Consider the following 18,354-nt stretch of genomic DNA (forward strand, 5'->3'; position numbering starts at 1 on the left):
AAGTTCGTTTCCTCCCTTCTTCTCCCTCTCGTCCTCCTTTCCCTCCCCTGCAACCTGCACCCAGTGAGTCCCAGGGGTAGCAGTGGCTGCAAATCTCCTTTCCTGGGACCCCAGCCTCAGAGAGGAGAGGCCGGCTGGGGAGGCGCTGTGGTGGCTGGGGAAAAAGCTGTCGCGAGCCAGGACTGGTGAATGAACTCCTAAACAAACTCTCCTCTGACACATCACTAAAAATAAGTATGCTTACATGCATAACACATTTTTGGAACAGTAAACTGAGCTCTCTCTTTCATCCTCTCTAGAGATTTTATGTTTCACATTCAACTCTACAGAAAATAAGATGCAGGTGTCGACAACGGCGAGCACTGCAGGTCCTAACTTTGGATGTAGGTGATAGATGCACATCTGCCAAGACGTTACGGAATTGCAGAGGGCGGACAAGCTCCGCACATCAGCTGCTCCTCCGTACTGCGCTCAAACGCTGATAAGGCTCAGTTGGGCATTGCCTTATTTAGTCAGGCTCCTCTGCCCAAACACCGGTGCACGGTGACAACGGCACATGCTATTACCAGGCTTTCTCCTTTCAGTCATTGGTGCTGACACACCAATTAAAAAGAGCGTCTCTGATATTTAAACAGCTTCTTGCCTCTCCTAGTAGCAACTATTCTACAAAGAATGATGATAATGACACGACAAATACATCTGCATATGTTTGCTTGGCAAAGAATTCTCAGAAGGAATACTGAAAAGGAAATTCTAGTTCTTCAGGCTTTTTTCCCCCAACACCGAACAAATTATAATGCTGTGTATTATGGCTCTGTTGGTTTGGCTAAACTGTGTCACAAAGACGATTATTACTATTTTTATTTTTTTCATAAACCAGTATTATATTTCATACTATTATTTTTTAAAAACAGGCATTAGAGTTTCGTAAAGAGGCTTGTATTAGTTAATAATTTGATCTAGACCTGACTCTGCTAACTATACACACATAAATGGATACGTACACAAACCACTATATGTATTTAAATTACTTCCTACAAGAAGTCAAGTATATGAGTCCATTCTAATTGTTTATGGAATGAGGAAGTTATGTACTGGCATGGGATGAATTCCAATATATACTATTAAGTAAAAAACAACAACAGGATACAGAATAGTGCACATTCTAGGCTACAATCCTTTATCTGTAATTCCAGATCTAAAAAGTTTTAAAAACCAAAACTTTCTTTTATAAGTTTAATGCCAGAACTTATTTGACAGTAACACCTGAGAGCAACTGAACAAGCTATTTATGGTTCCTAGTTACTTCTTATTTACCCCATATGGTGAGAATATTCAGTTTCCTTGGAGAATTAGTATGTTCGATTACTCTGCTGTTCAGACCCCTGTAGATATTATGTAATTTATGCTATAAGCACCATATTGCTTTTTCTAAAATCCAGTAAATTTTGAATTCTAAAACTTATCTGGACCTAACATGTCTTGAGAAGACTATGGACTTGTATGTAACCATTTGTGTTAAAGGGGATAAAATGTGTATTTGTATGTATAAATATCGGAAAAATTTTATGAAGATACTAGTAAAACTGGCTGCCTTTAGGAAAAGGAACTGATTAGCTGAAGTCAGCAGTGGGAAGGAGATTTATCACTGAGTCTCTACCACTTTGTGACTTTAAAATTTTGAACCGTGAGGGTGCCTGGGTAGCTCAGTCAGGTAAGCGTTTGACTTCAGCTTAGGTCATAATCTTGTGGTTCGTGGGTACAAGCCCCGTGTCCAGCTCCGTGCTGTTGGCTCAGAGCCTGGAGCCTGCTTTCAATTCTGTGTCTCCCTCTCTTTCTCCTTGTCCCTCTCCTGCTTGTGCTCTCCCTCTCTTCCAAAAATAAATAAACATTAAAAAAATTTTTTTGAACCATGAGCATGTTATCATTTATCCGAAAAATAAGGTTAAAATTAAAAAAAATCTCCACTTATAAGCACACGACAAAGCCTCATCTATTTAAAGTACATTCTGTTAACAAGTCTTCAGTAGGCTACATTTATACCCACTGTCAGTGGATCCCCTCGACTAGTCCTCCTTACCATGAACTCAAGTTGTTCTTGGCTCTCATTGTAAGCCCAGCTCTTTCCAATGCCGCCACCACTGCCTTCAAAATGCCATTTAGAATTCATTTTTTAAAAATTATTAAAAAAAATTTTAAGTTTATTTATTTGAGACAGAGAGACAGTGTGCAAGCAAGCAGGGGAGGGGCACAAAGAGAGAGAGAGAGAGAGAGAGAGAGAGAGAGAGAGAGAGAGAGAGAGAGGAAGAGAGAGAATCCCAAGTAGGCTCTGTGCTATTAGCACAGAGCCCGACATGGGGCTCAAACCCACAAACCATGAGATCATGGCCTGAGCTGAAACAGAGTTGGATGCTCAACCGACTGAGCCACCCAGGCATCCCTCAATTCATTTTTTAAAGTTTATTTATTCTGAGAGAGAGAGAGAGAGAGAGAGAGTGGGGGAGAGGCAGAAGGAGAGAGAGAGAGAGGGAGAGGGAGAGGGAGAGAGGGAGAGGGAGAGGGAGAGAGGGAGAGGGAGAGGGAGAGGGAGAGAGGGAGAGGGAGAGAGGGAGAGAGGGAGAGGGAGAGGGAGAGGGAGAGGGAGAGGGAGAGGGAGAGGGAGAGAGGGAGAGGGAGAGAGGGAGAGGGAGAGAGGGAGAGGGAGAGGGAGAGGGAGAGGGAGAGGGAGAGAGGGAGAGGGAGAGGGAGAGGGAGAGGGAGAGGGAGAGGGAGAGGGAGAGGGAGAGGGAGAGGGAGAGGGAGAGGGAGAGGGAGAGAGGGAGAGAGGGAGAGGGAGAGAGAGAGAGGGAGAGGGAGAGGGAGAGAGGGAGAGGGAGAGGGAGAGAGGGAGAGGGAGAGGGAGAGAGGGAGGGAGGGAGAGAGAGAGACGGAGAGGGGGAGAGGGGGAGAGGGGGAGAGGGAGAGAGGGAGAGAGGGAGAGAGGGAGAGAGGGAGAGAGGGAGAGAGGGAGAGAGGGAGGGAGGGAGGGAGGGAGAGAGAGAGAGAGAGAGAGAGAGAGAGGATCCCAAGCAGGCTCCACACTGTCAGCACAGAGCCTGACATGGGGCTTGAACCCACAAACCATGAGATCATGATCTGAGGTGAAATCAAGAGTCAGATGCTTAACTTACTGAGCCACCCAGGCGCCCCCAATTCATTTCTTAAATGAAGCTCTTGTCTTCCTAACTCACCTGTGGTTACTTCAGTTATGCCTGTCACTCTATAAAACCCATGGAATTGGCCAGCTATATGCTCTCTATTTGTCCCATCTTTTCTATTACACTGGAAATTCATGAAAGGAGTGATCAAATAATCTGGCTTTAAACATTCTACTTGGCAGTTTTTCTTACATTGATGGTTAATTATACTGTGTGTATTTGGTCGTACTAATGAGCCTTCCAGGGCCTGCCCAAATAATAAATGATAAATATTAGCTAAACTGAACTAAGCCTACAAAACAAAAATCATTTCCCAGGAAGGCTTTATAATGAAAATGAAATAAAAAAAAATAAATCAAGGCAGGCTTCTGAAGACTCAAATGCCACCTGTAATGACAATGAGCAGTAGAGCCTGGGCTGACGGGGAGCTTTTTGAAATTTCCCAATTTCTAAGTGCTAAGATGTGCACCGATGGTGGAGAAAACCCAGTTTCATTTTGGTGTTCTTGTGCATATAAGAAGTGGTCTAGTAAGAACTGCTGCGAGTTAAAAATTGCATTTGTTCCCTGTAATGTTAAGAAGTAAGTTCTCAGGGCACCTGGGTGGCTTGGTCAGTTAAGCAACCAACTTCAGCTCAGGTCACAGTCTCACCGTTTGTGGGTTCGAGTCCTGCGTAGAGTTTTTTGCTGACAGCTCAGAGCCTGGGGCCTGCTTCAGATTCTGTGTCTCCTTCTCTCTCTGCCCCTCCCCCACTAACTCACACTCTATCTCTCTCTCAAAAATGAATCAACATTAAAAAAATTAAAAAAAAATAGGATGTTCTCGACTAATTGTGATGAATCCTGAGGACTCAAACTAAGATTCAAAACCTTTAAAATCATGGGCTACTGGATTTAGAAACAACTAAATCCTTATATTTTTTAGAATCTTTGAAATCACTTCAAAATGGTTTTTGAAAAGGTCACAAAACTGCATTACTATATTCAATTTAACAATTAGTCCAGTTTTTCTTTTTTAAGACAAAAAACACAGCCTTTCGAAGAAGACTAAAATTCAATCCAATGAAGTAAAACTTCCCTCTGACTATACATTTCCTTCAAGGTCACTGTTTTGGCATTGGTAACAAACTTTCGTATTCAGAACTATTAAAAAAAAAAAACACCAAGAAGAAAAACTGCGTTCTCTCTCCTTTTTGTCCTTAGAAATTAATCCTACTAAAGAAATTAACTTTTAAATCATGTCTGTGTCATCACAAAATAAAGACAAAATGTTTACAGGATTTTCAATATAAATATGTACTTATTTTAGTGGAGTATCATAAGGTGTTGTTTTTTGTTTTTTTTAAAGCAGGAAAACTTTGGCAAGAATTCGAAGTCACTGTTCTCACTTTACAGAGGAAAAGACCGAGCCTGAGCAAGTCAGTTTGCTGGATGTGTCCTACTCCCCATCCAGTGTTAGGTGTACGATTACTAGTAAGAACTGGCTGGTGAAAACAAGCACATACGTATAGTCTAAGAAGTACCGAAACAAGAGGTCTGTATGGAATGGCAAGGAGCAGGGAGGAAGATGGAGGGGACTGGAGAAGGCGGCCCCAGGAGGGGCTACGGCGGGGGCAGGTTTCATCCTCCCATCATCCGTGGGTCGCTAAGCCTCCCGCCGCCCTCTCCAGCAGATTTTCAGCCGCACCAGCACTTCTGCCTGTAATGGGCTGTTTACTTGTTTGTCTCACCTCATGACATGATGAGCACCCAAAGGGCAACTGCTGCCTTTGAAAACCCATTTCTTGAACATGCATCATGTCAGCAAGGAGCAGGTTCTCAGTTAACATCCATTAAATGAATTGCGTCTACAAACGACACTGGGGTAAAAGTGAACCACGCAGAGCTGGACATCCAGAAGGGAAATGGATGGTAAGTCCAGAAGTGGGAAAGGTTGGGGGTGGGGAAAGGCAGACGTAGGCAGAAGTCAAGAACAAGCAAGAGGCAGAAGGAGACGCAGTGAAGGAGCAGACAATGAGCATTCAAGGAAATGTTTCAGGAGGAGGATGAAACAAAAAGAAAGCTGAGCCCATGGACAATTTCTCAAAAGAGATTAATCTGATTATCATCCTTAGTCGGCACGAAGTTAAACAGAGGCCATGAAACCACGGTCTTACCTAATTGTAACGACAGTCTTAGGTTATTTGAACAACCTTTTGTTCACATGTTTCTGTTAAGAGGTAGTAAATATTTTCACCGTGTGGAGCTACTTAGCCTTAAAAGTGACTTTCAAACTATGCATTTCTTTTGTGCGATGGAGTGAGGATTTTACTTAAGAGTTTGCTGCTTAGCAAACATGGCCTCACCCATACGTGAAGGGAGTGGATGGACTACTGGAAAGGAGGCTGCTGTGTAAACTACAAAGGATACCAACAAACCAGTCCCAAGAAATACACCCGCACTAAAACCACAAGGTCCATTAAACCAAGCAACCGTCAAAAAGGGGAAAAGAACATTTTCTATAGAAACCTCACCTGAGAGAATGGAGCGAGAGAATTCAGTTAGATCCAATTTTCATTGCTTTATGGCATTAAAAGGAGATAAATGACTACTGAGATTACCATAGCTGCATTTATGGCAATGAGTGCATCTATCACAAATACACCACCAGCTACAATATGGCCCTCTTCAGAGAGAGAACACAAATCTGCTCAGCAAGAACAAGATGGCCTAACAGATTTATAATGGTAATTAAAGCTTTTTTTTTTTTTTAAAGGAGATATCCCCAAAGGTATTTAACTGGAAAATGCACAATAATCACAAACCTTCAGTAGCACACCAGGGCCTGGGTACATTATGGGATGGTCCCCATCGTGTCACTGTTGCCCCCCGCCCCCATATCCGCTTTTGTGCCCTTTTCTCATGCTCTTTGCTTAAGATGTGCTCTTGCCCATTTCTGTGTGTAGGAATCCTTCCCAACGTTCAAGATCCAACTCTAACCCCTTCCCAGAGGCCTTTCCTGACGCTCCCACATGGAAAAACGAATCCCCTTGTTCTCTTAAACTTCACGCAGGACTAAAAAGAGTCTGAAAAATGCAATGGACTCTATCATGGCACTTAACTCTCCGCCACGGTGATTTGTTACAACCGCACTACTAGACGACATCCTGCTAGAGCGCCAGGAAGATCTCAGACCCGCTTCTGAACTCCTAACAGTGTTCACCCATGGAAGCATCTGCAAGTACTTCCCGTCTTCCAAATTTGTCACAATGGCCTACCGCATAGGGGTCTGTAAGTACTGACTTCTAGATCCCTACTTTTTACTCCATTCTTCTGATGTCACTTTGCAGACTGCAAATTTACCCAACTATATATGGGGGAAAAGGTGGGTTTCAGTTATTTCCCTAAAGCCTAAACAGACATGCCCAAGAAAAGACAATAGGAGGATGTTTTAATCATCATACAATAGACATTTCATGCTCTGTCTTTTTAAAAAATTTTTAAATGTGTATTTATTTTTGAGAGAGACGGAGTGCAAGTGGGGGAGGGGCAGAGAGAGAGGGAGACACAGAATACTAAGCAGGCTCCAGGCTCTGAGCTGTCAGCACAGAGTGCGATGCGGGGCTCAAACTCCTGGACCGCGAGATCATGACCTGAGCCAAAGTCAAATGCTTAACTGACTGAGCCACCTGGAACCCCCTCTCTGTTTTTAATCAAACATGAACATAGTAGGAGGAGAATTTTCTATCTAACTTTCACGTCATCTTCTCATACTTTCAAGTCTGGCTATTTTTTCTGAAAAGTTGGCTGAAGCACTACGAGGCAGGAATGCAGAAATGCAGGCATGCAGGTGGGTAACTGTGGAAAAGAGAAGTCCAATCAGATCCTGTTTTGCAAGGCAGGACCCAAAGACACAGGTGTTCGGCTCAAAGCTGTTTAAACTTCCACAGTGCACAGCACACAATGGTGAATGAATCAGGCTGGTCTGAGTCTCAGAAAGGAAACCTGCGCCACCGAAATCTGTCTTTCTATTCACAGCATGCACACACCCTGGCGTAGCCTTCGGGCACTTCAAACAGAGGTGTGGCTCCGTACCCCGCAGGCTGGAGTTTGTCTTCCTATTTGTAAGTGATGTATTAGGAGAAAATCATCTATCCTATTCCAGAATTTTGGGAAAGAACCTCTATAGCTACCTATGAATGCCGATGGGCTTCCACTAACCCAGTGACTGAACATGCATATTACTTAAACTTCAAAAAAGCGTCGGGTAGTGAGTGCCGCAGAGGCATTGTATCCTCACGTGTGCCCAATGAGGCCTCAGGAGAACAAGTTCACCCCAGATTTCTCTATGTGCTCTGTAACAGGAAAAAGAGCTCATGCCTGCACAATGCTTCCTGATGTCTAGTACTGTTCCGAATACTTAACACACACCAACTCAGGGAGCACTCATTTTAACCCTTGGCACTATTAATGATCACACCCATTTCACAGATGCTGAAATTAAGGCTTAGATAGGTAACATTGTTTACCTGACGCCACTCAGCTAAAAATGTGACAAAACCAAGACATGAAGATGCTTTGGCTCTAATATCTGTGCTCTTAACTACTATACCATATTCCAGAGAGAATTCCCAAAACCTCTCTGGGGAAAATTGGGCTGTCAGTTACACATTTATTTGAATTGTTTCCCTCTTTTCTCCCTTCTGAAACTCTTTGCACCATAGCTCACACTCACTTCTTCCTTGATTTTCAAAGGCAAAGATGACTGGGTTAGAGCTGACTTACAAGCCTCTCTTGCCAGGACCAGCCTGACCAAAACAGAGGGGATGGCTCGTCATCAGAGCTCAAGCTGTGGGGCAGAGTCAGGCACAAACCACCATCCGTGAGACAAGTTCTGCCAGAAGTAGGAAAGCATGGACCCAACTGTTGGAAGACACGGGCCAACAGAAGCCCACCTCTTACCTGTCAGCTGGTAGCCCCTGGGGGACATGGGGACTCTTGGAGAGCATGGCAGGTGCTCTTTCACTATAGGGGAGGGTTGCTATCACTTCTCTGCTTTCTCACATCCAGTTTCCCATTCACAGTGCAGGCCTCACTCCAGTCTGTGCTCGGGGAGCAGTGGGGGTGGCGACCTGAAATTCTGAGGGGGTTCTTCTGAATGTGGGGAGTCGGCGCTGGAACCAAGAGCAACAAAACAGAAGCAGTGCAGGGGCTGGAAGGGGAACTCCGTGAATGGGCTCCAAAGCCTAAGGCCTGGGGATGTCCCTGTAACCTGACTTCTTCCCACTGCAGATAAAGTCCCAGTTCCTGACTGCCCTCAGCTCCTGCTCTTCCTGGCTTACGATATAAAGACCTACCTGATTCACCCTTCCAGCTTCAGTTCTAAGGGAAGCATTTGAATGGCGTCCAGGTAAATGGCAAAGGAGCCAAGACAAAGTCGGCCCTGGAGAGGGAAACAGGCCCAACAATGCGCCTGGATGGTCCTGTGCTGAGTCACACACAACAGAGCCAAAGCAAGCCCAAATGAGCACTGGGTGAAAAGTCTACACCAACCGCACTTCTCTGAAGAATTCCTCCTCCTCCTTGGAACAGATTTCTTTTCTAGTGATGCTCCCACACACCGCTTTAACCTCCACATAGCTCTTGTTTAATTTCCAGCTGCACTGCAAGTTGTTGACCTATCCATCTCTGCCACTAGGTTATAAATTTCCTGGAGGACAGGGCCATTTCTCTCTCTCTCATTTTGGTTTCTCCCAAAGCACCCACTCTTCCTGCTTGTGCAGAGTGGTATTCAGGAACCACTGATTGAAATAATTACAACATTTACTCTAACGTGAACCAGCATCCACTTTCCACTTCAAATTTATTACCTCGCTTAACCCTCACAATAATCCTGCGAAGAGCTATTGTTCTTTCCCCACTGTGCAGACAAAGGCACGTGAGGCCCGAGTTTCATCACTGACAGTGCCAGGATCTGAACCCAGACTGTAGCCACTGTGTTCTTTCTTAAAATTTTTTAATGTTTAATTATTTTTGAGACAGAGAGAGAGTGCGAGCAGGGGAGGGGCAGAGAGAAAAGGAGGCAGGGGAGGGGCAGAGAGAAAAGGAGAGAGAGGATCTGAAGCCGAGCTTGAACTAACAAACGAACCACAAGATCATGACCTGAGCTGAAGTTGGACACTTAACTGAGCCACCCAGGCGCCCCCACAGCATGTGTTCTTAACCACAAAGAGCACACACTGCCTCTCTATGTCCTGGAACCCCAGGAGTATAAATGACAATAGCATTTTATCAGGGAAGGAACAAACGAGAGGTCTAAATCTTCCACGCTTTTCCCCATGTGGCTCCCTCTGTTAGGCAAGTCTTTCTTCCCCTTCTGTTCCCGGCAATGCCTACTTGTCTCAAGACGGCCCAAGAGTTGCCCCTTGAAGTCTCTCTCAGTTCCTCCAGATACCTAGCAATCTTCTGTTGCTTTCTTATATGCACTGTCTTTTGCTGTATCACATCATAGAATCTGCTGCTTTTCTCCTCCCTCTCCTGCCTTGGAATATGCCTCAGAGGGTGAGGGCTGTTTTTATACAGTACTCGACACGGAAGTATTCAAGGACTGCTGGTTCTATCAGTTCATTTAATACCTACTGAGTGCTACTTATTGTGTTAGGGGCAAATTGAATTCTCCCAACTTCCGTGAGTTGGATGCCAAATCATCCCATTTTTTGATGAGTAATCTAAGGCTTAATATGTCACATGGTTAGATGACATCTGAATAAAATCTCCTACCTCAGCCCAGTTTGCTCAGCTCCCAGAGTCTTTCTGGCATCCTGGTCCCCAAACATAAGGTGGGGCCAATACCATGAGGAAGAGCAGGATGTTCTTCAGGTTGACTGTGAATGGGTTTCTTGGGGTCTCGCTCCTGGGCCCTGCTCTGAGCCTGTTTGAGAAAGGGATACAGTCTCCAGGTGATGAGTGAATCAGACCTCTCAAACTTCAACTCTTTCACCTGCTTGTCTCCTATCGCTCAGGTTTCATGTGTGTGTTGTAACTGAGCCCTAGGAAATCGGTGTCACTAGCCATAAAGGACTCAGTAATGAATGATCGTTTTCATTAAACTTAAAAACTTTTAAGCAATGATCTCAGCACAGAAATTAAAAAAAAAAAAAAATATATATATATATATATTTATGCAGTATTGAACTGACATATGAACCATCAGAAACCTGATGAGGTCTTAGCTTTGAGGTGGATTTTAAATCCCTGGGGGAGAAAATCAACTCAAGGATGACAAATGAGGAGCTCAGTTGGTCAAGTGTCCGACTTCGGCTCAGGTCATGATCTCGGGGTTCACGGGTTTGAGCCCCACATCGGGCTCTGTGATGACATATCAGAGCCTGGAGCCTGCTTTCAGATCCTGGGTCTCCCTCTCTCTCTGTCCCTGTCTCTCTCAAAAATAAATAAATACATTAAAAAATTTTAAAGAAAGAGATGACAAATGAATCAAAACCAAGTACTTCAAGTGCCTATGAGTTCTTGATACTTGTGCTGGATCCCATGTACCGTGTAAGATAGAATTAGCTTTATTTGCTACACAGTCTATATTAATAAACATAAAGTAGACTACTGAAGTCTAAAAATGACCAAAAATGACCACTTACTCACAATTATCATTTTCTTACTAGGTATAAGAAACATCTTATTCTGGGCATAACTCTCATAGCTCTTACTAAGAATGATTCCAGCATATTTAGATTTGTAAGTAATTATTAGGAAAAACTTATAGTAATTCTAAACAGCTTTATAGTTCATTAGTTCAGCAGCAACTCAGATTTCTAAAAATTATTTAGTACTGAGGTGAGCAGAATTTCATACTAACTGTATACAGAGATACAATGGATGAAGAAAAGGAAAACAAAAAAAATTAAGAGAAAAAAAAATCTTGAAAATGTCATGAGGAAAACCAGCTACATATGGCCTATTTTAAGCTCCTAAAAGTCACTACACCTGCTTGGTACAGGGACTGTAAATATATTTATTTGTCTACAAGTTTTACCTTTGTTTTCCTAAAAAAAAAATCTTAATCCTTAATTAAGGAATCCTTGATTAAGGAATCCTTAACTCCTTAATCTCCATGGCTTGAACACCTAAATTTTTACATTCTTAGCTAATTCAGAGTCCTCTCCGACAGACAAAAGTTATAAAGCATGACTCGATATAATCCACGCTTTTGAAAGAGCTACAATTTTATATTTTGATTCATTTAATAAGTGTTCATCATTTAGTGAAAGTTGTTTTTCTTTTCATATTTTCCTGTTTCATGAGAATAAGAAAAACTGCTGACCGACTAGACCACAATATACAGGTAACCAGTTTCTTCTTAATGGAAAAATTGAGACCGCTCAACAGAGACCCCTGGACCTCATCAAGCACACCTGCACCTGCCTGATTTCCAGCAGGAGGGGTGATCTCTCAGGTGATTGGTCAGACCCTGCTGAGCAGGGGGCCTCTTCAAGCTGGGACTTGCCACTGCAAGAATTTGCAGGCAGGGTGGACTGTGTTCCTGGACACTCCTGCTCTGGGAGGCCAGGCAGATTCTCTATTACAAACCAGAGAGGGGTCAAACAAAATAAACTTGCAACGAGTTTGCAAGGGGGAGACCCGGGGAGAGAAAAAAATGTAGATGCTACTGTGGAACACAATCATCACAAAACAGACGCCCGGTTCTCCCGTGGTTTTGATCTTAAGCTGAACTCACGTGCTCTTTGTAAGACTCGTAACTCACTCGCTGCTCTTGGTCCTACCTCCTCTGTGTAGGTAAAATGCCTACTTATGTCCTTCTGGAGGGAGGTCCCAGCTGATAAGGTTTGGGGCCTGAAATTAGCTTCTGCAAAGTTTTCATGCTTTTTGTTTAATTAGTAACTCAGGCATCTTCATGCAAGTCATGTGCTTATTTTCTTGATCCATTTTGTATATACAACAACGAATCAAAAATCAAAGATACCTTTTCTAAGGCAAAGAAAATCATAGATGTCAATTTCAACCTTTTACAACAGGCAGCATAAAGAGTTAATGAAAGCTCTGATTACTATACGGCTGACCATCTAGATACTTCGATGGCTACTCTATTAATGGAGTAAATAAAAAATTAAAAGGATTTGCTAATTTGACTTGATTTCAGACAACAGAATTATGCGAATAGAGATGTTGGTTATAACCCCAAACCTTGGCCAGTATCTTGCCTAAAACTTCTCTTAGTATAAAATAATTCCCGTTTCCACAAATGGCTATCTCCAATGATTCCTTCTACATTTCTCTACCCAAGCCTTCTCTACTCATTTTCCTAACAACTATTACAAGTGACTATGGAAATCTTTGATGTTGATGTTTTCATTTCCGTTGGAAGCTCTTAAATGCACCATTTAGAGGCTTCTGAGCACCATCCTTACAGGAATCTCTTTGTTTTGTTCTTCTTTGAAAGTCCGGGATTCAAAGATTCATTATCCCTCTCCCCAAAGTGTCACCACCATTATATACGGTCCATGTGTGCTCTTAGCTGACTATGCTCAGATCCTTAGGGTTTTAACTCTCTTGCACACAACCAGTGATATACAAGATGAGTTCTCCTTTACCATTTTCAAGGATCCAGTTTTTCACATGTAGACTGATTTGTTCATGCCCTTGATGGTCCTGTCCCAACTCTGCTTCCAGTCCACCTTGTGCATGACAGCTAAAACCATTCTCCTCAGATGTTGTTTTGATCATGTTACTAACTTCCTCAGGACTCTGAAACGGTTTCCACTTGTGTGTTGCATAACACCTGATTAGAGCTTTTAAGATCCTTCAATAGTCAGCACCCTTATCTAATTGTCCTCCTCTCTCACCATGACTCAGCTGTACTCTACACCACCCACTACAAAGCAAAATACTGTGCCTCTTACATTCTACACACCAGCAGTGGGGTGTACAATCCAGAAGGGTTTTGAGTATGTTTTTGTACACATATTGTAAGATTTCTCAAAAGAGGATGAAGCTTCAGAGTAAAGATCTAACAGAAATGTTAGATCCGGTGTCCCTAGCCTCCCACCTTCCTATGATTTTTATTCTTTTCTACAAACCAACCGCATTAGCTTTCAGGGACTTCAGACTAGCACCACTACTGCTACGCCCAAATTTACTAACTTTCTGGATAGTTTTTTTTCCTGGGTGGTAGGAGGAGGGGGAGAGGGAAGGGTCTGCATGTGAAAGACCCTTGTTTGCATGTTCTGTTGGCCATGGGAGTCACCACGGAATATCAACATAGAACATCAAAAGGTTAATAAGGCAATGAGGCCAAAAGTAATACCTACTGCAGCGAAGCACACGGACACAGTAATGCCCATAGATAATGAACACTGGTGATCTCTACTGCCTTGAAGCATTTTTCTTTCTCTTCAGGCTGTGAGTCATCAGAGACACTATTCTTGCCCTACCTGGTAAAATCTCTGTTGCCTCTGTGACAAATCATGCCTTCGCTTCCCTTCAAAATATCGCTCAAGGCTCAAACTCTTTATGAAATCTTTCCAGACCAATTCCACCTGACACGCCAATTATACCAGAACATCCTTTACTCATGCTGTCTCTCTCATTTTTCTCCCCCTTCTCATTACTCGGCATTCCCTTAGGACCAGCATCTTATACACATGAATTTACATAGATTCATATGCATACACGTTCACATAGACACTGTTTATGGGGGGATTCTTGAGGCTTTTTTTTCCTTCCCTTTGTTGGCTTATGCCTTCTGTTTCCTTTGAAATTTCCATTATCAGGCACTGAATAGAGGAGGCTCTGTAACTGTTACAAATATAGCAAACTGTAATTTAAAGAAAACTTTTCAAGAGTAAATGTTAGTAACTGAACTTTAACACCACAAAATTAACCTATTACTGGAGATTCTGAAGGGGGCGGGGAGAAAACTGTTACACATGGTTGTCTTTCCTTTGTTTTCATTTATAGAATGAAACATTAGAGACTGTCTGCTCACTCTATAATTAGATTTTAATCATTCCAACAATGGGCTGAAAGTTATTCTGATTTAGTGAGGAGTTAAGAAGAATAACATAATTTTGAAAAATGCTCTGTCAAGTTTGTGAGGTAACATGAAAAAAAAAAGACCTCAAAATATTCCTAGTGGCCAAGCAAAAAAAACCTTGGGAGGTGCTTTATGGACTGGTCCATCTATTCTTTTTTAATTCCCGTAAGACTGACCATTCAGACATTTACATAAACTACTTCAAGACCTGTATGGGATGAGGCAGGCACTAATAAACAGCTGACTGAATGAATTGGTGTCTTATTATTTAACGACTCCCTACAGGTATGAGGTCTCTCCAATCAACCCTAAACTTGTGGAAGATTCAGGCCCATGCTTCCTTTCTCTCACTGCAGGTCTAGGGCAGTACTAAGTGTGTAAGCATTGAATAATAGCCCTCAGATGATCAAGAATGATTGGCATGTGAGTTTTGCTCCTGGAATGTTTATGGGTACTTCAAAAATGGTTTTGATTTTGGTGATATGTCCCTCACTATAATCTTGTTCCTAACAGTATACACAATAGGACATTTGTCCTTTCAGTACACCATCTTCTGAATGAGGACAAATCTGGAGTTGGAAAAGTGAAACGTCAGTGATATGTTCCACCATGTTTCCTATCTGAATAATTTCTGTAAGAAATATTGTTGGTGTGGTTTTGTGAAGTGCAAAAACTGGCAAAGGAAGGGAATTCACACAACAGTGGAGGCCCAGACTTGGGCTTTCTGTGACAGTGTGGTCCAGTTCCTCACTTCCTCATCTCCACTGATGAGAGACCCAGAAAGATTACTTTACTTTATATGTTTGAAATAAATGACCCACATTCCAGGAATGATGAACCTTTTCACTAATCTTATTCAGAAGCATTAGAATATCACACGCACAAATGTCTTAGATGTGCCTCTGTTCCTTGCCCACCACTTCTACCCACCAATTCCTGCTAATTTCATTTCCTGCTTCTCAGGCAAGGGCACGGGTCTTTATCATCTGTCCACAGCCCAGGCCCTCCACAGCCTTGGCCCCACTTATATCCATCTCAGAGACAGATGGTTCCCTGCTCACCTTCCTTCAAAGACTCCCCAAGGCCAACAAACAGTAGACAATCCAGCTCCCAAACCTTCATGACATCATTTGCTATCCTATCTTAACCTACATTTATCAACTTTCAGCATACCTCAGAATAACCTGGGAAGCTTGCAAAACCAAACTTCTGAGCCTCACCCAAAGAGATGTGAAATCAGCAGTAGGTGGGAGCCAGAAGATTTTAAGTGCCCCTTCTGATCTGCTGCAGGGGGTGGATGGACCGCACCTGGAGAGGCAATGTCACCTCTATCCAAAGGCCAGTAGGAACCTACCCTATGTACTTTTATCCCACTCCATCTTCCTCCAGATACTCCTTCTGTCTGGGGCATCCTTGCCACCATTTGCTTCCTGCGGAATCTCGATTCACTCTGCACAGCACAGGCTCAGCCCCACATGTGTTCAGTGTTCTTTCTTCTGATGTGGTTTCAGTTTTTCTTAGAATTTACCATATTAAACTGACATTATCCGTCTGTTTGTCTCATCCACAAGATTTGTGGCTATCAAACGAATATTGGTTAAATGAAACTGGCAAAATGAAGCATATGACTAAATCACACTGCTCCCAGATGGATCTTCCTTTATGAGCCTAAGGCAGGTACGTGGGGTAAAAGGAAAAAATTTCCTACCCCAATTCTCAAAATCTAGTGGCTTGGGCTCTGATGCTGTGCTGCCTGGGGTCCACCCTACACAGGGCACCTACTTGTTTTGTGACCTTTCTACGTCACTAACGGGGTTGCTGTGGGGATTAAGGGAGGTTACAGATGCCAAGGTCACGGCACAGGTTCAGGCACCAGGTAAGCACTCAACCAGGTCAGCTTTGTTTGTATGTGGCCAAAAGGCATCACCGAAATTGCAATCCTCAGAGCAAAAGGGGAAGAGTGCTTGCACTGGTGCGTAGGATACGTGGGGGAAATGTTTAGCGGTGTCGACACTGCTTCCTCAGCTGGAAACACCGCCAAAAAATCAACTTACCGCAAAATAGCTAACTTTGATGTTTCTATGTCCAAATGATGCTGGGATTCTGCTACCATCAAAAGTCACATCTTAAAGACTCTATGCAGAGATAAGTTAAAATGTGATTTAAAATTATTTAACTATTGAAAAACTTAAAAAAATTTTTTAAGTTTATTTTTGAGAGAGAGACAGAGCGAGTGAGGGAGGGGCAGAGAAAGAGGGAGAGAGAGAATCCGAAGCAGACCCTGCACTGTCAGCACAGAGCCTGATATGCAGCTAGAACCCACAAACCGTGAGATCATGACCTGAGCCGAAACCAAGAGTTGGATGCTTAACAGACCGAGCCACCCAGGCACCCTGAAAAATTTAATAGTTTTTTTTTTTTAACGTTTACTTTTGAGAGAGAAAGAGAGAGAGCATGCACGCCTGCACGCAAGCCTGGGAGGGGCAGAGAGACAGGGAGACGGAGGAGCTGAAGCAGACTCTGTGCCGACAGCAGCAAGCCCGACGCGGGGCTCGAACTCATGAACTGTCAGATCGTGACCTGAGCCGAAGTTGGACACTCAAGTGACTGAGCCACCCAGGGGCCCCATTAGTTGTTGCTGTTGTTTTTTAAAGAAAGTGCTAGTCATCCTCTCCCTAGTACTATTCAACTCTTACCTATGTATATTCCGTTGATAGCACTGCTATTGTCAGGGGTAAAATTACATCTACGAAAAGACATTTTGTTAGGTTTTTTTAATTCAGTCCCGTATGGACCTTGAGCGTGATCACAAAGGACTAAGAGAGGTTAGGCAAAGGGGCGTGGGTGTGAGGGCGTTCCAGGCAGAGAGCTGCTTGTGCAAACAGCGCAGGGGAGTGTTGGTGACAAGCTCACCCAGTCGGGTCAGGTGCTTCCCAGTGGGTGCTTCCACCTCACAGCCCCCATCCGGCTCACAGCTCCCAACCTGCCACACGGAAGTGCTAGGACACCCCCCACCCCCAACACACACCGCCCCAGGGTATTTGCTCTCAACGGCAAGTTTTGTTTCTTATTCATCATTGTATTCCTAGGGCCTAGTATCTATCGTATTTGGACAGAGCTGGCACTAAATAAATGTTTGCCAAAGGATGTTTCTTCAGCACAATAATTTGTGAGGGTGATATTTTGTTCCAGGATGTTGCCAAGAAAGAAACAGGCCAACAGATCTTGCTCACTGGGTAGGTCCTTTGAGCACAAATCTTAGAAAGCATAATTTCACAAATTCAAGAATAGATATTCTGATACCTGAATTGCATGGTCTTAAGGCAACAGATTCCTCCTAGTCCTTAACATGAGAAGTGCTTTATTTGTACTTCTTTAAAAGAGCTGCCTCCAGTATCCTGGACGTGGAATTCCTCTTTTGCAATGTGCCTCATAAATGTCTTTGTTCCTCAGGGTTGGGTCTGAGCTCTTTATGTATGGTACAAATCTGAATTCCAGGCTATGTTCCCTTTTGTCTTTGGGGCCAGCATCTCCCAATTCAAGAAGTCAAAATCCAAACCAATTTTCCTCTCTAAACCCATACTTTCCTCTCCGGTCCCTGTCTGAATAAACAGTACTAGCATCCATCCAGTTGGCCAATCCTGAAACTCAGGGGTCACTCTGACTCTGCCTCTTCTAGGTTTGCCACATTTATTCAACCAACCATCAAGTCCTATGGAGTCTGCCTGGGACGCTGTCACCATACATTTTCTTCTTTCTATCCCCGCTGTCACTGCTTAGCTCAGCCCATGGGCTCTTACCTAGATTGCTAGTTAGCACATTACCACTTAATCGGCCTCCAATTGTATTGCCCCTTACTCTTCCCAGTCCCTATATCACCTGCATCCAGAGTGATCTTTCTAAATTTGATCATGTAATTCTGCCTAAAACTATCAGTAGCTCTCCTCGGACTTTGGGATAATGTCCAAACTCCCCCTTTATAGGTCAGTGAGCCCCTCATCTCATCTCCACTTCATCTCTCAACACCCCCCACACCTAAGTAGTCTTTTTTCCAGCCATACCAAACATTTTACAATACCCCAAATACATGTGGGCCATTATCCTTTGTACCAGCT

At 43.4% G+C, this 18,354-nt stretch overlaps 1 protein-coding gene across 3 annotated transcripts in view; it reads right to left on the reverse strand.

Annotated features, from left to right (window-relative positions):
• JPH1 (junctophilin 1) overlaps window positions 1-18,354 on the reverse strand; it is an 83,581-nt gene that overhangs the window by 48,940 nt on the left and 16,287 nt on the right. The window lies entirely within an intron of this gene.

Source organism: Panthera onca, chromosome F2 (assembly GCF_046562875.1).
Source record: "Panthera onca isolate mPanOnc1 chromosome F2, mPanOnc1 haplotype 2, whole genome shotgun sequence".
Taxonomy (NCBI): domain Eukaryota; kingdom Metazoa; phylum Chordata; class Mammalia; order Carnivora; family Felidae; genus Panthera; species Panthera onca.